Consider the following 17190-nt stretch of genomic DNA (forward strand, 5'->3'; position numbering starts at 1 on the left):
GGGAGAGTTGTTATTGGACCTCAGGGGAGAAGGCAAGGGAACAAAGATTGAGAAACCTTGCCCCATAAATGTTGTCCTGTCATCTGACACCACAACACAAAGAATGCGAGTAACACCTCGGTCCAAAGGAGGAAAGAATAGAGTCTGAAAGAAATCTGAAAGGAAGGCGGATAATTCAGCTCAACTGACTTGTTTTTTGACACGTAGCCTTGAAAAGAACAGTTTTACCTCAGAAACTTGGCGAATGCAAAGTGATATTTTTTGATAGGTTATAACACGCATTTTACTAAATGCATGAAGAGAGAGTGAGGGAGAAAAAGGCCAGGTATCTGAAGACAGGAAAGTTGTCAGGTTTCTCGTTTCTGTGTCATTTTTGTTTAGTCGGTCAAATGAAAATTCAAAACCATATAATTAGATGGTTGTTTATACATGATTAAGCATGAGCTCATTGGACTCTACATGCCAAAAAGTCAGAGATGTGGTTAAGGGCAAGAAGGAACTATTAATAAAAGGAAATAAAGCTGTAATACATTTTTCACTTATGAATAAAAATAATTCAAAGGTCTCTAGATGGAAAAAGAGAAACAAAATCAACCATGAGTAGGGGCAAGAAATCAGATAATTTTATAAATGGTTAGAATTCAAAAAAACATAAGCCACTGGTATGAAAAGACTTTTTTTCCTCCTCTATGATTCTAATCCTATTTTTTTGCTTCTCGTAAACATAACTCACAATGAGAACATAACAAAACTTACCTGTATTATATTTCTTTAGAATTGTTCTGGGAAATATTTAAGCAAGAACATGTTGTTCATTTACAAGAGTTACTTGTTCTTCATAACTGTCTTCACCAGTAATCCTCTCTGGAAAAACCAATAGCTGTCAGCTCCCTTTGAAAAGGCAGTGTCCTTTCGTTTTTAACAACTACAGAATTTTCTTCCAATAGTGAAGTGAGCCCATTGAAAGCAAGATTTAACTGACCATAACCTTCATAAAGGTAAGGCAGATGTTCCCAGATCCCCCACAGAATCTGTGATTTTAGACTTGAGCTCTGAAAACTGGTGAATCAACTGCTCATAGACCAAACACCACGCTATGGATGAGGTCAGTGGGCAAGTCTTTTGGATGACAGAGAAAATAAACTGATCCAGGATCAGCCTACTTACTCCTTGTTAGGTAAGGTTTTGAAGCCAATACTACAACCTCCCACTATTGGGAAAATACACCAATGCAGGGTACCTCTGGAGAACACCCTGGCATATGAAAAACTACACCCAAAGGTGGTTCAATTGTGTGTGTTATTTTCTGTAACCAAACATACCTTTAGGTTGCCAAGGCTAGCACCTTCGCACACAACTGCTGTGATACATAGTACAGCCAATTGATTGGAACACGATTTAAAACTAAAAAGGACCAAAGCCCATAGGATATCCAACACGCAGTTCTTAAGAATTAGGCTAAAATGAATCTAAGAACATTCAAAAAGCCCATAATGCCTAAGAAGCATGAACACTGACTTTTACAGCCTGACTCTGAGAGCAGTCTCCAAGTCACATCAGTTCCCTCAGTCAGAGGGATCTAACATCTCAAACTTCCCTCTCTTTCCTCTCCCTTCCTCCTCTTCTCTTCCTGCCAGCTTCCCTCCTCCCTTTTGCCCCCCTCCCTCCCTTTCTCCTTCTCTCTCCATCTCTCTCCTTTAGTATCAGCCAGTTCTGACTCCCAGAGAGAGTAATCTTCTCTGGAAAGTGCATACCCGCTCAGTAGAATTTAAACAACATACTTCATTTAAGCCTGTATGGCAAAATACAAAATATAGAAATTCCTAAAAAGGTCATTTCCAAGAAACTAACATGACTATAAAGTACAAATCTGAAAAGGCATGGAGAATTGAGACAAAGCACAACATTCATAACTAATTTGGCAATTTTGACCTACAAAACCTATATATTATCTACATGTCTTACATGAGATAGGTACTTTGCTCTAAGACACTTTTTAAATTATTGACCTGATTTTGTCCAATTCAGTTCTTAACATATTCATTTAGCGCAAGAAGCTACCCAAAGCTGGGAAGAAAGTGCACTTTCATGAAACAAAGTATTTATGCACCAGAACTTGACGGATTTGTGTTTTTAATGTTGAAGGAAGGGGCAACATCTTACTAAATTAATAAATATAGATTATTTGAAACAGTTGAATATCTACTATAGTTCTAGATAAGAAATTTGATAATTTATTCCTAAACAATGTGTGGCATGTAACTCAAAACTATTTTTCATCAATAATTAGTATTAATAATTAACAAGGGTAAACAACAAAAATACCTTTTGGAAATATTTCAACCTGGCCCTTTCCTCATTCCACAGGCCGCCTGTTGCCAGTCTTTACCCTCAATTTAGGGTTAATGACTAAACTGTCCTCATCTCTGACATGCAACACTACCCAGCAGCAATCTTCCCAAGAATGTGTTCACCAATACATAAGATTGAAAAGAATAAAAGTCTTATCAAAGTCACTGGAATCTGGCGAACTGACTTTTAAATTAGCAACTGCAGTTACGATCCACTCCATGGTGAATTAGATTTTTCAGCAGTATGGATAGAACCCTGAATAATCTTCATCTCAAATGCCTATTCTCCTACCTAAATACGCAATTTCTTATGTCTTTAATGCAAGAATTAGCCTACTAATAAAAATTAAACAGTTCTCTAGATAAACACAGCAAAGAGGGAGGATGCTACAAGAGCTACTCATTTAAAACAGGCCAGAAGCAATGTATCAGGATTTTATTTGGCACTCATTCTGAAAAGCACTACATTCGACTTTTAAAAACTATCTTGCTATTGTTTCTCAATTCGATTGTCCCAAAGCATCTTTAGAATCAAATGCACTAGATCTTATACCAAATTAAAGGCATTTCACCATATGCCTCTAATTTTCTAGCCACCCTGCCATAGCACCTGACATTTAGAATTTTAAGCCTACTGCAATTAATCTCCTCTGGCCATTCATTTCTTCCCCAAATTGAACATTATGCAAGCAATATCCTAAGAAGTTCTGAAAGTTGAATGTCATACTATATTTTAATTTCTTACAGCAAATACAAATTCTACAATTCCTAGTCCTCTTCCTTCACATACCTCCATTCCATACATTACTATTATTCTTCCTGAATAATGATCAAAATCATCAGCAAATGCATCTCATGCTTAAATTATTCATGTTCCCGGGATGCTTGGCCACTGACATTTTAAAGTGTTAGAAGTAAGAAGTCCTTGCACTGCGGGGCTTCCATATGCAGTGTCTGCTTGTGTACCTGTGTGGGTATAGAGTTGTTTACATCTTGCCCTTTGCTGGAGGCCTCAGACAGCTGTGCAGAGTACTGTGCATACATTTCCAGGGCTACTTGCTCTGTGGTTTTATAAAATGCAGGCAGCAGGAACATTCAGGGACTGCTAGGACATTCAGCAAAGGCTAGTGTGCAGAGAGGAAAGCATCTGACAAATGCAGAGTAAGAAACAATGACTCCCTTCAAATGGAACTGCTGGTGAAGTCAGCCAGTGCTGGCCAGCGCGAACAATACTTGGGCAGGTCATTAACTTGCCTGGGTCAGAGCAGGTGGGTGAGCTCACCCACCCACCTTTCTGGAAGCAAAATTTCACTTGCTGAGTTTATACCAAAAAAAAAAAAAAACTATAATATTCTAATGGCTAAACTAGGAATGTGTCTGAAAATAGCTAACTCTCTGCAAACCCTGCATAAGACATCCAGGGAATTCACAAAGGTAAGTCAACTTACTGTCTGCTGTTTCAGTTTGCACACATCTCTATAATAGCTACATATGTATTATATTGAAAATAAGCAACCACATATGCAAACCAGGATTTTGTGAAGTGAGGTGGTTACCACTGTATTACGTTTCTCCCTCTCCTTTTTTTCTTTTGCATAGGAAAGAGTAAGTTACTGGTTAACTACACAAAGGAGTTAACATTTAACTTGAACACTGGGAATGCTTGAGCTCTTAATCCCTCCCCCCTTTTTTCTTATTATAGCAAAAATAGCTTCAGGAAAACTCTTACTAATTATTACTGATTCTAGATGAGATCTGGCTACATCAGTTTCCTTGCTGCACTCACAGGAGGTTAGATTTCAGCCTGAATTCACCACTACCGTTCTTTTAGTCATAGTCCACTCCAGGCAGCCTGAAATCCCTGGTCACCATACCCCACGTCCCCATATTCCCCATATTTCCATTCTCAAAAGATCAGTTCAAATGCTGCCTCCTTGAAACAAACCTTCCAGATTCCTTCCTCTGATGCCAGGTTTACAGCGCTCTATCCCTCCTCTAAACTCCCACATAGTTATTTGTTTGTCTTTTATGCTGTGGATCAATTCTACCTTGTTTATCTATATCTCACCTTTCTCCCTAAATTGGCAGGTCCATGAGGACAGGGACTATATCTTACCCACCTGGACCCCTCCCCATCACCCCCAGAATATCAGGCCTCAGCTTCCTGCAGAGGCCAGACACTCACTAAATGCCTATGAACAGGTAATGCCCACACCATACCTGTAGCAAGTTTTAGTAAAGAACTTCTTTCCACAGGTAAGTGGAGAGAGGGCTACAAGGAGGATGGGATTGTATAATTCAAAATAGGGGGAAAAATAAAAATAAAATAAACAGAGAAATTGCTGAGAAGCCTGGAGTGGGGGTAATGTGGCCAGAGCTGCCACTTTGTTGTCCTGGCCATTCCTAACCCATTCTCCTCTCTCCTCCCCAGGCTGACTCCACACCTCATTGCACACAAAGCTCCTCCCTATCAACACAGCCTTTTCCAAACTGTTTGACTTGTCACCTTTCCCGTGAAGCCCTCCGTGGAAACAAGATTATAACAAACCTCTGTCTCCTCTCCCCTTTCTTAGCTATTCATAAATACTACAAAGGAGGTGCAGAGTTTACCTAGTTATCAACGTGGTGATCATACTTCCTCAACAAGAACTTGTATTATTACAGCTGCTGCTACTACTACTACTACTAACAATAATAATGATAGTGACTCATCTATACATTTAAAATGAAGTGGAAGTTAAAGTAAGCTTAATGGAAGGCTTACTTGGTGCCAGAGGAGGATGCCTGGCTGTATTCCTGGATTAACTCATTTAGCTCCCACAACAACCTTGATTATTACCATCCCATTTCACAGGGGAGGAAAACTAAGGTTCAAAGACAATATTAACTTGCTAAGAGTCAGTATTCAAATACCAGCTAGCCCAACTCAAAACACACACACAGGTGGCTATGAGTTCATTCATATTCCCTTAACCATCACCTTCCACATAACTGGACAAATACTCCTAGATGGAGAGAACACAGGACAATTGCCATTCTTCTCCCAAAGCTGGAACTCACACTCACCCAGAGCCTCCAACCTCTTGGTTTCCATATATAAGCAATAGTCAGGCATGACACTTTAATTTATTCTGTGTAGGTACCATAAATGGTGTCAGGCATGCAAGTATAAATAGATGACACTAGTCTAACCTTTAAAGTAGTGGTTAAGTGTCTATTATATAACCCTTCTTACTTTCAGGAATTTTTGATGCATAACATGAAATTCATTTGTTCTTTCACTCATTCAGGAGTTAAAAACTGCATGGTAAGAGCAGGTGAAACAGAGATCAAGAGAATCACAGCACAAAATAATGTCTGGTGAAATAAGGTAGGATAAAAAAGCTACTGAGACACAGAGAAGGAGATGATGATGATGATAATAATGATGGTGATATTTAGAAACAAGATATGAAATATCTTATCTGTACTTGCATATATCTTACTACAAAAGGGATTTACTAACTTTTTATTCAAGAATAGTCTTGAGTGCGCACAGTTCATACGGATATATGTTAGAGTTATAAGAACATGCACATGCGGGTGCACGCATGCACACATAAACACAAACACACACACACACACACACTTAGATGAGCACAAAGACAATTTCACAATGAATCTGGTACAATAAAAGGTAAACAGGAGGTTCCCCAGAGAAGCAACCTCCCATACAGACCCAAAACTTTTATAGGACCCCCTTCTACTAGAAACCAACCTACCTTAAAAACAATATAAATAAAGTTGAAAGGGGGTCTTTTCTAAAATTCTGCCTCAGTAGCCCAAATTTTGATCTTATAAAACTGAACTGACCTAAAAGCAGAGTCCAACCAGCCACTGACTGTCCTCCGCTTTCATTAACCAATAAAAATATTCATATAAGGAGGAGGAAAACATAAATATGTAGGTAGATGGGGCCAGCTATATGGAAGCAAGAGAAATCTATGCCAGGGCAAAGTCGCAGGCCAGAAGGCCAAGTTCAGTCTGTGGCAGAGTCAGCCAAATCACGACATTCAGCCTCGTAAATGCACATACTATGGCACAAACCAGATGCTCAGTAAATATCGATTCCTCTTCCCATCTGCAAATCACATCAGAAAACCTTTACTCTCTCCTATCTTAAAAGACTATCTTTAAATCAGAATAGATGATGAAACAATTTCAAGGGTTTCCGTCATAAGAAAAAGATGTATCTCTGCCCCCACCATGCTTTGAATTCATAGATTTAGAGGCCAAGAAAGAAGATTAGCAATCATGTGTCCAACCTCCTTATTGTATAAATTGTAAAATTCAAGTCCAGAGATGTAAAGTGACTTTCACCCAGTAACAAAGCTAGTTAATGGCAGCATCAGGACAAAAATCCAAGTACTTGGGCACCCAACTAAACCCACTTTCTAACGTATCCTACTACTTTTTGGGGGCTGTCAGTTATAAATGGTGCTTAATGATGCAAATACCTCTGAGGCAGTTAAAAATGTCTTTTGCCTTCAAAATAGAGTGAAGATGGCAGATGATCGACTCCTACACAATGAGCATTGGGTTGGGGACAGGAGCGTCCATAAAGAGATAAAGAGTTGAAGGGAAAAAGGGGTAAGCACAGAGGAGGAGATCAGGATGAAAAGTGACACAGAGATGCCTATTTAACAACTGTGCCTAGAGATCTACTCTGTTTCAGTCCACAAGTTGAATCTGAAAACCCCGCCAGAGACTTCTGTCTTCCATGTGTCTTTGATACAAAAGCCTGCACTCTCCCAGATCAGACAAAATGTACCATTCTTCAGGAGAAAAAAGAAATGAGATTGTTACATTTTTAAAAAGAGGTTCAGTCTCAGTTTGCCTCTATCTCCTTAAACCATAGGTTTAAGTAGAAGCACAGCTAAACCACAGGTTCTATTAGAACTGGTGCCTGCTTATTCATCCACCAAATGTGAATTTGCCACTGGACCAACATTCAGACTGCTCAGGGAGAGCAAGCACCTTGCTTAGAAAGGGGGAAAGTCTAATTTAAGCATATGGAACTTGACAGCATAATTTTTTCAAAGATTCTCATCTCAAAGAAAGTCTACCAGCAGCAAGTGAGGCTCTAAGGCTATTATTTCCTGGCAAAATAATTGCAGAACAATTGTCCAGTTCACAGTTGTGCACTGAGGGGATTTCTTTGGATTGTGGACTTACTTTCTTCATCTTTGTTCTAAAGAAAAATTCTGCCTTCAGGAGTCCTGAACAATGAAAGGGCTCTTCATTATGTCTATGAGTTTGGATAAAGTCCTGTGGCACAGAGACCATGCCTGGTAATGAAGCATAATAATCATCTGTTCCTTCCACAGCAGGAGAGAACCTTTCGAAGGTGACAGAATGAGGGGCATTTGAGGTTAAGACCCTCAGTCTTCCTTGGGCTCAACTCTTACCCAAAGGACTCTCTTAAAAAAGAATAAGAAGACATACAAACATCATGTAAAATTCAATGTTATTCAACAAATATTTATAGCATCTCCAGTTTGCGCAGGTCTTGTATGAAGAAACCAGAACCTCAAACCCTCCCAGTCTCATATCTCACCTAGACAACCAACAAGTAACACAATATTTTTCTACGGCCACTCAAATCTCTATTAGTTGCCACTTCAGCAGCTGATGAAAGCTCTGCTTCCTCCAACACCATTTAACCATAAAGGATGTGTGAGCCTCAGGAAGGAACCAAAGGAAGAACTTTCTAGAAATCAGAAGTGACCGGGAACCTTTGTGAGGCAGAGTTCTTGTCCAAGGAAGAATACAGGGCGGGGTTGCCAGGATATTGTAGAGAATGTAGGGGGAGGGGAATGGAAGAGAAAAATCCCTAAGGCCATTCCCAACTCTATAACATCTCAAAGGCTTTAAACACAATGCCAAGGTTTGTGCTACTTTCCATTCTAGGATCATACACAAATTATGTGACATGAAGCAGAGTATTTAACTTCTCTAGGCCTCAGATTTATCACCACTAAAATTCAGGCAAGGAATTAAGTAATCTCTCAAATCCTTTCCAACCCATTTTCTAAGTAAACAGATTCACTCTCTCCCCTTTTCACCAAGTTAAATTTCAGAAATTCTTTCTACCTCTAGAATTCAACAGAATCCACGAAAAATTGCTATAAACGAAAATTCAATAAGGTGACAAGACACAATGTAAATTTTACAAAGGCAATAGGTTTCTTATATACCATCAATTATGAATTTTAAAATATAATGGAAAAAAAGAATTAAAAATTCTTAAGAATGGCATATAATATGAAGAAAACTACCTGCTTCTGAAGACCTAAATAAACATAGATATGTAAATGTTTCTGGCCAAGAAAGCTATATATAATATGTTCATGCTTCCAAACTTTTTTATAAGTTGAATGCAACGCTTCTTAGTCTCTGCATTACTGGCATTTTGTGTTCCATAGTCTTTTGTTGCAAGAACAGGGGTGTTCTGTGCATTGTAGGACGTTGAGCAGCATCTCTAGCCTCTACCCACTAGATGCCAGTAGCACCCCTAGTGGTGACAACCAAAATTAAACTCTGTCTAGACATTGCCAAATGTCCCCAAGGAGCAATATCATGCAGAGAGAAAACCACTGAATTAATGCAAAGTCCTAATGGGCCTTTCCTTATTCGCTACCTTGACAATGGGATTCTAACTTGGAAGAATAAAATAGTACTAATAGTCAAAAATATGAAAATAAAAATTGTGAGTTGTGCACGGTGGCTCACACCTGCAATTCCAGTACTTGGGAAGGCTGAGGCAGGCAGATCATTTGAGGTCAGGAGTTCGAGACCAGCCTGGTCAACATGCTGAAACCCTGTCTCTACTAAAAATACAAAAATTAGCCGAGTGTGGTAGTGCACTCCTGTAATCACAGCTACTCAGGAGGCTGAGGAAGGAGAATCACTTGAGCCCAGGAGGCGGAGGTTGCAGTGAGCTCAGATCATGCCACTACACTCCAGCCTGGGCAACACAGTGAGACTCTGTCTCAAAAGATATATATATTTTGTGGAACACAGAAGGAAGACTAATTAAACAAAGAAAGAATAGAAGCATAAAATAATGACCCCAAATATATAGTAAAGTTTGCATATTATTGCATTACAAATGAGTGGGGAAAAGGAGATCAACAAATGGTAGTGGGTCAAGAGTTTACTATAGTTTGGAAGGAAAAATCAAAGCTAGATGCTTACTCACATTACTTGTATAGATGTTCTGATTATCTACTGCTACATAGCAAACCACTTGATAACTCAGCATCCTTAAAACAACAATTTATTATCTCTTGTGGTTCTAGGGGTTGACTGGGCTCATCAGGATGCTTCTCATTTGGGCTCTCTCATGCACTGCAGTCAGATGGCACCTAGGACAGCAGTCATTTGAAGGGTGGGCTGGATGGACATCTAAGTGGCACACTACCATGCTGCCAGGTGATGCTGGCTATCAGCTAGGAGCTACACTGGGGCTGTCAATAAGAACACCAACACATGGCCTCTGCACATGACTTGAGCTTCCCGCAGCATGGTGGCTGATTTCCCAGAGGCAGAAAGAGGGGGCTTTCGGGCCATGTAGAAACATGCCTCCAACAGATGCAGCATCACTTCTTCTGTATATCATTGGCCCAAACAGCCTTGGGGCCCATGCAAATTCAAGGGGGTAGAGAAATGAGAAATAGACTCCATCTGTTGACATGAGAGTGGCAGTGTCATACCACAGAAGAGAATATAGAATGGGAGCTATGGCTTCAGTCATCATTGGAAAATACAATCAGCCAAAATATGTCATAAGAAATTCCAGGGAAATAAAGAGCTAAATATTAAAATAAAATGTAAAACAACTTAAAGCAAATGTATTTGAATTTTTTACTTCATTTTAGGATGCAGAAGGCAAAGATAAACAGATATAACTACAAAAATACTTTAGCTCAAAAAGCACCACAAACAAAATGAAAAAGCAAACAGAAGACCAGGAAATATATTAGCATTCTATATCACAAAGAGTTAAAGACTTAAATGAAGAGTCCTTATGAATCAATGATCAAGATAAACATTCACGTAGGGGGAAAAACAAAGGGCCTAACCAGTTCACAAAATAATCTAGTAGATGAGACATAAAATGGACACAATATTCTGCCAGTAGATTGAGTTGAGAGTGTAATATGTTATATAAACCTTTGGGAAAGGAACTTGCTAACACAGTCAGAGGCATTTAAAATGTTCATTTGACCAAATAATCTACCATATGAAAATATTTAGACTTTAGACCATCATTTTTAAAGATATTTGTTACAATATAATTTTAATAAAAAAGAAAGCAAACTTGATTAAACAAATTATAGTACACTTTCTGTATACATAAAAAATTTCTGCTGCACTTAAAAATTATATTTTCAAAGAATACTGAACTACATGGGGAAAGACTGTAACACAATGTGGAAAAAAGAACATGAAACTTTAGAATAAAGGCACAAGATACACACATGTCTTTGCTTACTAAAATATTAACAATTGATATCTGCATCTACAAAGTACTTGTAGACAACTTTATTTTATTCTTTTTTTCAGTATTTAAAAAATGTTCTGCAGTAAATATACATGATTTTTCTACACTGAAAAAAATGTTATTTAAAGAAAAAAATACTAGTGTTAATGGGTAAAATACTAAAAAGGTCATGTTACTGGATCACTGCCAAAAGACTTTTAAAAAGCAAGTTAAAAAGCAGGAGAATAAGCATGATTGTGCAGCAAATGACATCAGCAGTGGATTACACCTGGAACCACTGACCCATTACATGGCGCATTTTGTCCATAATCAAGTAACTTTCCCAAGCTCGTGACCTGGCCATGGCGTAGATTCTTAGGCAGCTGTGCGTTGTGACTGCTTCCTAAACTTTTCTCTTACCCCTTTCAATATTTGGCATATTTGTTTTCTTTGCTAAACTCAAAACGCTTCTGTCTTCATAGGCCTTTTAAATGATGAAATATTTAGCAATAATTTGTACTCACACATAGGACACTAGTCACCAGTTATCTTTTAACCAAAAGCCCTCCTGAATTTCAGAGGGTCTGAGTCAGGTACAGTCTCTACTTCTCCTTCAAATTAAGTCGAGCAACTCCCCAGGCCCACAGCTTTCCAACTTAAGTGTGCATCAGAATTTCACGGAGGGCTGTACAAGCATAGTTGCTAGGCCCACCCCAGAGTTTCTGATTCAGTGGGTGTAGGGTGGGACCTGAGATTTTGCATTTCTAACAAGTTCCCGGGTGATGCTGATGCTGATGCTGCAGGTCCCCTGCTGTGGGAACCACTGCTCAAGAAGATCATAGGAACAGCTAAGCATCTTCCCACTACATGCTACTGTGATTCATTTATCCCCTATTATTCACATTAACAGTATATTATTTGGTATCTGTTAACACATTCAATCATCCATAACCCAAATAAATCCCTGAACTCCTCATACCAGTTTCGGGTATGGAAGTACATTCAAACCCCAACTCCAGCAATGGATTAAAAAAAAAAAATCACCTCCTGTGTGGCCATTCCTCTTGATTGACAACTCTTATACCCTTGAGCAACCCTGAAGCCTTCCTTCACTCTTCCATTCTCTCACATGACAAAACAAACTCTCCTCACATTCACATAGAAATAAGGTTATTCCCTCCCTTCTTCCTCCATTATCTTCATTCTTCCTTTAATGCAGTCTCTGCCCTTTCCTACACAAATTTCTCTACTTCCTTTCCTCTCCTTCCCTTACTAATTAGCTGATTAAACCTCAGGAGAGAAGCACTAAATCACACAAGTTTTTGTCCCCGTACGCATTCATCCATTCATCCTCCCCATCCACCCAATACACACTTAGCAGGTGCCAGCTGTAAACAATTCCTGTGTTAAGCACTACAGACAGAATGTGGAAGCAAAGGTGGGATCATCTAGAGGTAACTAGGCACACAGATGCTTCATGGTCAAAGCGTATTTGGTCTGAATGGTGGGTTCAGGCCTAAATTTTATGTTTCCCAAAACACTTCAACCCACTGGAAGATAAAACATCTTCTTCAGAGTTTCATTCCTTTGATTTCACCCCATTAAAATTTACATATCCTTGTGAAGGGTAGCCCTTTAAGGGTCATTATGCTTACGTGTCAGTAAGTTTCATACCCTTATCTGATGAGGAGGACCCTGGATATCCTGAAGAACAGAAACAACCCTTAGGGAACAAAAGGGTATATGATAAGAGTGTCCCTGAAAAAAAAAATGCCCTCTCCTAGCTTGGCTTGCAGTGGTTCTCAAAGTGTGGTGCCTGGACCAACAGCATCAGCATCATCCTGGAGCTTGTCAGAAATGCAAAGTTTCTGTCCTCACTCCATATCTACTGAATCAGAAACCTGGGAGTAGGGTCACCCCATTGGCATTTTCAACACTTAAGTTTAAAAAGCACTGCTCTAACATCTGTCACAGTCCCTGTATCTCTTCCATTAACATATATGATTACTACAGGTCCTAATAATTTGTCAAACTCCTTCATTAGTGTATGAATATTATTTTCAGAAAGGTGCATGCAGTAATTATAAGCTATTTGTTAAGAGCTAGGCTCTGTGGCAATGGGGTAGAGGTAGGTGCCTGTGGCTAAGAATAAGGAGACACCAGATGAAAGGAAGATGGCCATTGATAAAGGTGAACATTAACAGTTTTGTTAGGGTTAGTCATCTGCCTCCCAAATTGGTGTGACTTACAGTGAACACCAAAGCAGGACTGATTTTGCCTGCTTTTGAAAATTCTCAGAGCTGTCAACAGGGCACGACTTTGCATGTAGTTGAAAAAGGCCCATATGAATCCCTGTTGCAGAATGAAATGTTCATCTCATGTTATTTAGCATCCTTGGTCTCTCTTTGGGGTGGGGAGCAGAGAGGAGGGAGGAAGATGCATATTTTTAGTCACAGGGAACGATTTATCATTCAGTGAAACAGCATACATAGAGCCTTAAATCAAGTATGTGGAAATAATATGTTATTATTACTAGTCCTAACTCTGCTAAATTATAACCTATAAACCCTCAGTGCTTGACTTAAATATTCAATCCATATTTGCAGGAAATCTAAATGGTTATTTCCTCCTTTAGTGCATGCATTACAGGAGGATTTACTAGTGCTTCCACAAAGCATATATGAGGAGCGTGTTATCCAAGATGTCACTGTAACCAGGCACAATTGATAAGCACACAGCCCACATCACGTATGCATTCTGGGAGGCTTTATGTGTAGTTAATTAGTTTAGCTATTGCTTTCATGGTTCATTTAGAAACTTCATGCTTCATTAAATATCAATAAATTTTATCCTCAAAAAACCTTTTCAGTAAAAATATGATTGTCTCTTCAACTGATAATCTTGTTAATGGATGTATATATTGCAAGCATGCCTATCAGGACCGACAAAACTCTGAATTGCCATGGTTGCAGCACCCTGAAGTAACATGCAAATTTTATTCTGTAGTTTAACACACATGCCTCATCCACACATATTTTCTTACAGTAGAGGGGAAAAAAATCTTTTTTTTTCCTTTCCAAAATGATGCCTCTTTTAAGCTTCTATTTTTATTCTGTCGAGAATTCCTACTTATGTTTCATAAGCTCCTTTCTCCATTACATCAATTCTGAGTTTCTCTTTATTGGAAAGACGCGCTTTTAGCAACTTTCTGTAGCAAGAAAGAGACGTTTTCAGTAAACACATGTTTGCCATATCCCTGATACATGTGTCCAAAGAGGGCAGAGGTCACAGTTACTGGACTGTTACTATCCCCTCTGTCAGGGAATTATCTGGGTTGTTCACTGAATACCAGGATGAAGTGAGTCAGGCAGGAAGGGTCAAGATCAAGAAAGAAGAGCTGCATTTACCTAAGCAGAAGAGTGCCTTCTGCTATACTGCCTCCTGTATTCCAGATCCAGCTCACATGTCTTTTCTGTAGAGATGTCCCCAACATGCTCAGACACAGAAGTTGTCACACTTTTCTTCATTTTCCTATAGCACTTTGTTAAGGTTTTTCACTACTAAATGTATTATATGAGAGCATTCATTTGCATTCATTCATGTGTTCATCCAGTAATTCAATAAAACATATTAACCAAGGATACAATGGTAAGTAAGACAAGTAACATTCCCCCATTTTCATAAAGTGCACATTGTAGTGGTGAGAGAATACACAGCAATATGAGTGAATGAATAAGTGAACAGGATAATTTCAAACAAGGATAAGTGCCATGAAAGACATAAAATAGATAGATGGGATGGAGGGCTACTCTGAACTGAGTGGCAGAAAAGGCCTGTGGAAGAGGTGGCTCATAAGCTGGGATGCAAATAGTGAGAAGAAACCAGCCATGCAACAATATGGGGTGGAGTCCCAGGCAGAAAAAAATGGCAAGTACAAAGACCTGAAGGCCGAACCAGCTTGGTATGCTAGAGAAAGGAAAAAAACAAAACAAAACAAAACAACAAAAAAAAGCCAGGCTAGCTGGAATGTACTCGGCAAGGGAGAGTGTGGTACCAGATAAATTTGCAGATGGCTCACCAGTCTCCACTTTAGACTACAAGCTCCTAGAGAACAGGGGCTGTATATTACTTGAATTTGCATCACTAGTCCCCATCCCATATATGGCTCTCATGGTTAACAAATGTGGGTGGAATGAATGAACCAGATGAACCATGTCCAGGTCATATGTGAAATACTGGAGAGTTTTCTAGCATTTTGTACAATCTCTGCCTTGTCTTGGCCCCTTCTTTCATCACAGATGATCATGTTCTACCCTTTCTGTGCAAATAGACCATAGGTTCCCAATGCTAGAGAAGGTACTTAATAGTTATTTTTCCATAAGAGACAATAAATCTGTGGCCAGGAGCAGTGGCTCACGCCTGTAATCCCACCACTTTAGGAGCCCGAGGCGGGTGGATCACTTGAGGTCAGGAGCTCGAGACAAGACTGGCCAACATGGTGAAACCCCATCTCCATTAAAAATACAAAAACTAACGAGGCGTGGTGGCACATGCCTGTAATTCCAGCTACTGGGGAGACCGAGGCAAGGGAATCGCTTGAACCCGGGAGGCAGAGGTTGCAGCAAGCCGAGACTGTGCCATTGCACTCCAGCCTGGGTGAAGAAGTGAGACTCCATCTCAAAAAAAAAAAAGAAAAAAGAAAAGAGATAATAAATCTGTGCTTGGGGGTTGGCCCACGTAGTTCCACAGATGTCTCTTGTGACCAACAATGAAATACATTCAGGAGACAAGAGCCAGGAGTTAAGACGGCAAGCCAATAAGGTTTCCAAAGTAGCTCAGAAGAGTTCAGACTCATGTCCTCAGACTTGTTTATTTATACAGTATTTCAAATCAGCCAGTAACAGACAACCAAGAATGAATGTTAGTATTAGTATCATCATTGTGATCATCATCACCATTATTATCTCTTTGAACACAAAATAATGCAAACGAACTTTTCCAGTGAACTTTATTATCATAAAGGATGAGGAGAAAGAGGAAAAAGAGACAGCCTGCTAGAAATGCTTTCCACTCCACAAAATATTTTCAGTCCTTCCAAAATTGGTCTATCTATTTTGCCTCCGCTATTTCTTCCTCACTACAGGCATAGTAGGTGGGAGACAAATTTTAAATAATGGATGAACGAATACCTGGTTTCATTTCTTCAGAATAACCTCCAGTGGTGATAAGGAACTGACCACGCTGGCACTGACAGGCTTCAAGACCACCATAAATCCGCAATGCCAAGTGTGACTGCATTGGATATGTGTGGGAAATAGAAACTCGCCGGGTTTATGCAAACCAGTAAAAATTCCAATAGGGTCTGATGCCAGGAAAATGCCTTATTTTGTCAGAAAGTACATCTCCCGCACAGCGGCAGGCCTGGCATAGCTTGAACCACATGTTAAAAACAAAGCAAAGTGACATGCGATACAGGCCTTACTGCCTGATGACAGAATTCACGAGCTGTCTTCACTCTGAGCTTTTCTGGAACCAACTGAGTCCACATTAACCCCAGCTTGTTTGACAGTTTTGTCTTATCATGTGATTTTCTTCAAAGTCCTTGTATTTTAGGTAAGACTTATTTTCTCATTAGAACTTCAAGATTTATCCCAGATTACAAATAATAATGTAATTCTAACAAACTCTGTACTTTCCAACCTATTCTATAGCCAAGTTAGGGTTTCAGATATATTCTTTTTTAACTTCTGGAGGCATGTAGATGACTTCAAAAGAATATTTAAATCAGCTGGTAAACCAGGTAGTGGCACCTGTCTCAATACTCATTGTGCGTGCAACACTTCCATATCTGTATTGGTAATCACTGAAGTCTAGAGGATATTACTTTTATGAAAGTCAAATTTTAAAAAGTAATGTTGGCTGGGCGTGGTGGTTCATGGCTATAATCCCAGCACTTAAGAAGGCCAAGGTGGAAGGATTGCTTGAACCCAGGAGTTCAAGATCAGCCTGGGAAATGTAGTGAGACCCCATCTCTTAAAAAATAAAAAACGAAAAAAAATTTTTTAATTGGTCAGGCATGGTGGTAGTCCCAGCTACTCAGGAGACAGAGGCAGGAAGATTGCTTAATCCCAGGAGACCAAGGCTGCAGTGAGCCATGATCATGTTACTGCACTCCAGCCTGGGAAACAAAGCAAGAGACCCTGTCTCAAAAATAAATAAACAAATAAGAATTTTAAAAATTTTAATAATAATATTAGCCTCAAATTTTAATCAATTTGAAAATTTCTGTTTTAGCATTGCCACAACACCTGTTCT

The 17190-nt window shown here is 39.3% G+C and overlaps 1 protein-coding gene across 9 annotated transcripts in view; it reads right to left on the reverse strand.

Moving 5' to 3' along the window:
* Window positions 1-17190, reverse strand: part of GLIS3 (GLIS family zinc finger 3) — a 482902-nt gene that overhangs the window by 334119 nt on the left and 131593 nt on the right. Inside the window, exon 1 of one of the 9 annotated variants that reach the window (XM_003911751.5) lies at window positions 7948-9146. The exons of the other annotated variants lie outside the window; for them this stretch is intronic. The gene's annotated coding sequence lies outside the window, so the exon portion shown is untranslated. Of the gene's footprint in view, window positions 1-7947; window positions 9147-17190 lie in introns of those variants that run through there. 9 annotated transcript variants of the gene reach the window in all.

The sequence above is a fragment of the Papio anubis genome, chromosome 13 (genome assembly GCF_008728515.1).
Source record: "Papio anubis isolate 15944 chromosome 13, Panubis1.0, whole genome shotgun sequence".
In the NCBI taxonomy this organism is placed as follows: domain Eukaryota; kingdom Metazoa; phylum Chordata; class Mammalia; order Primates; family Cercopithecidae; genus Papio; species Papio anubis.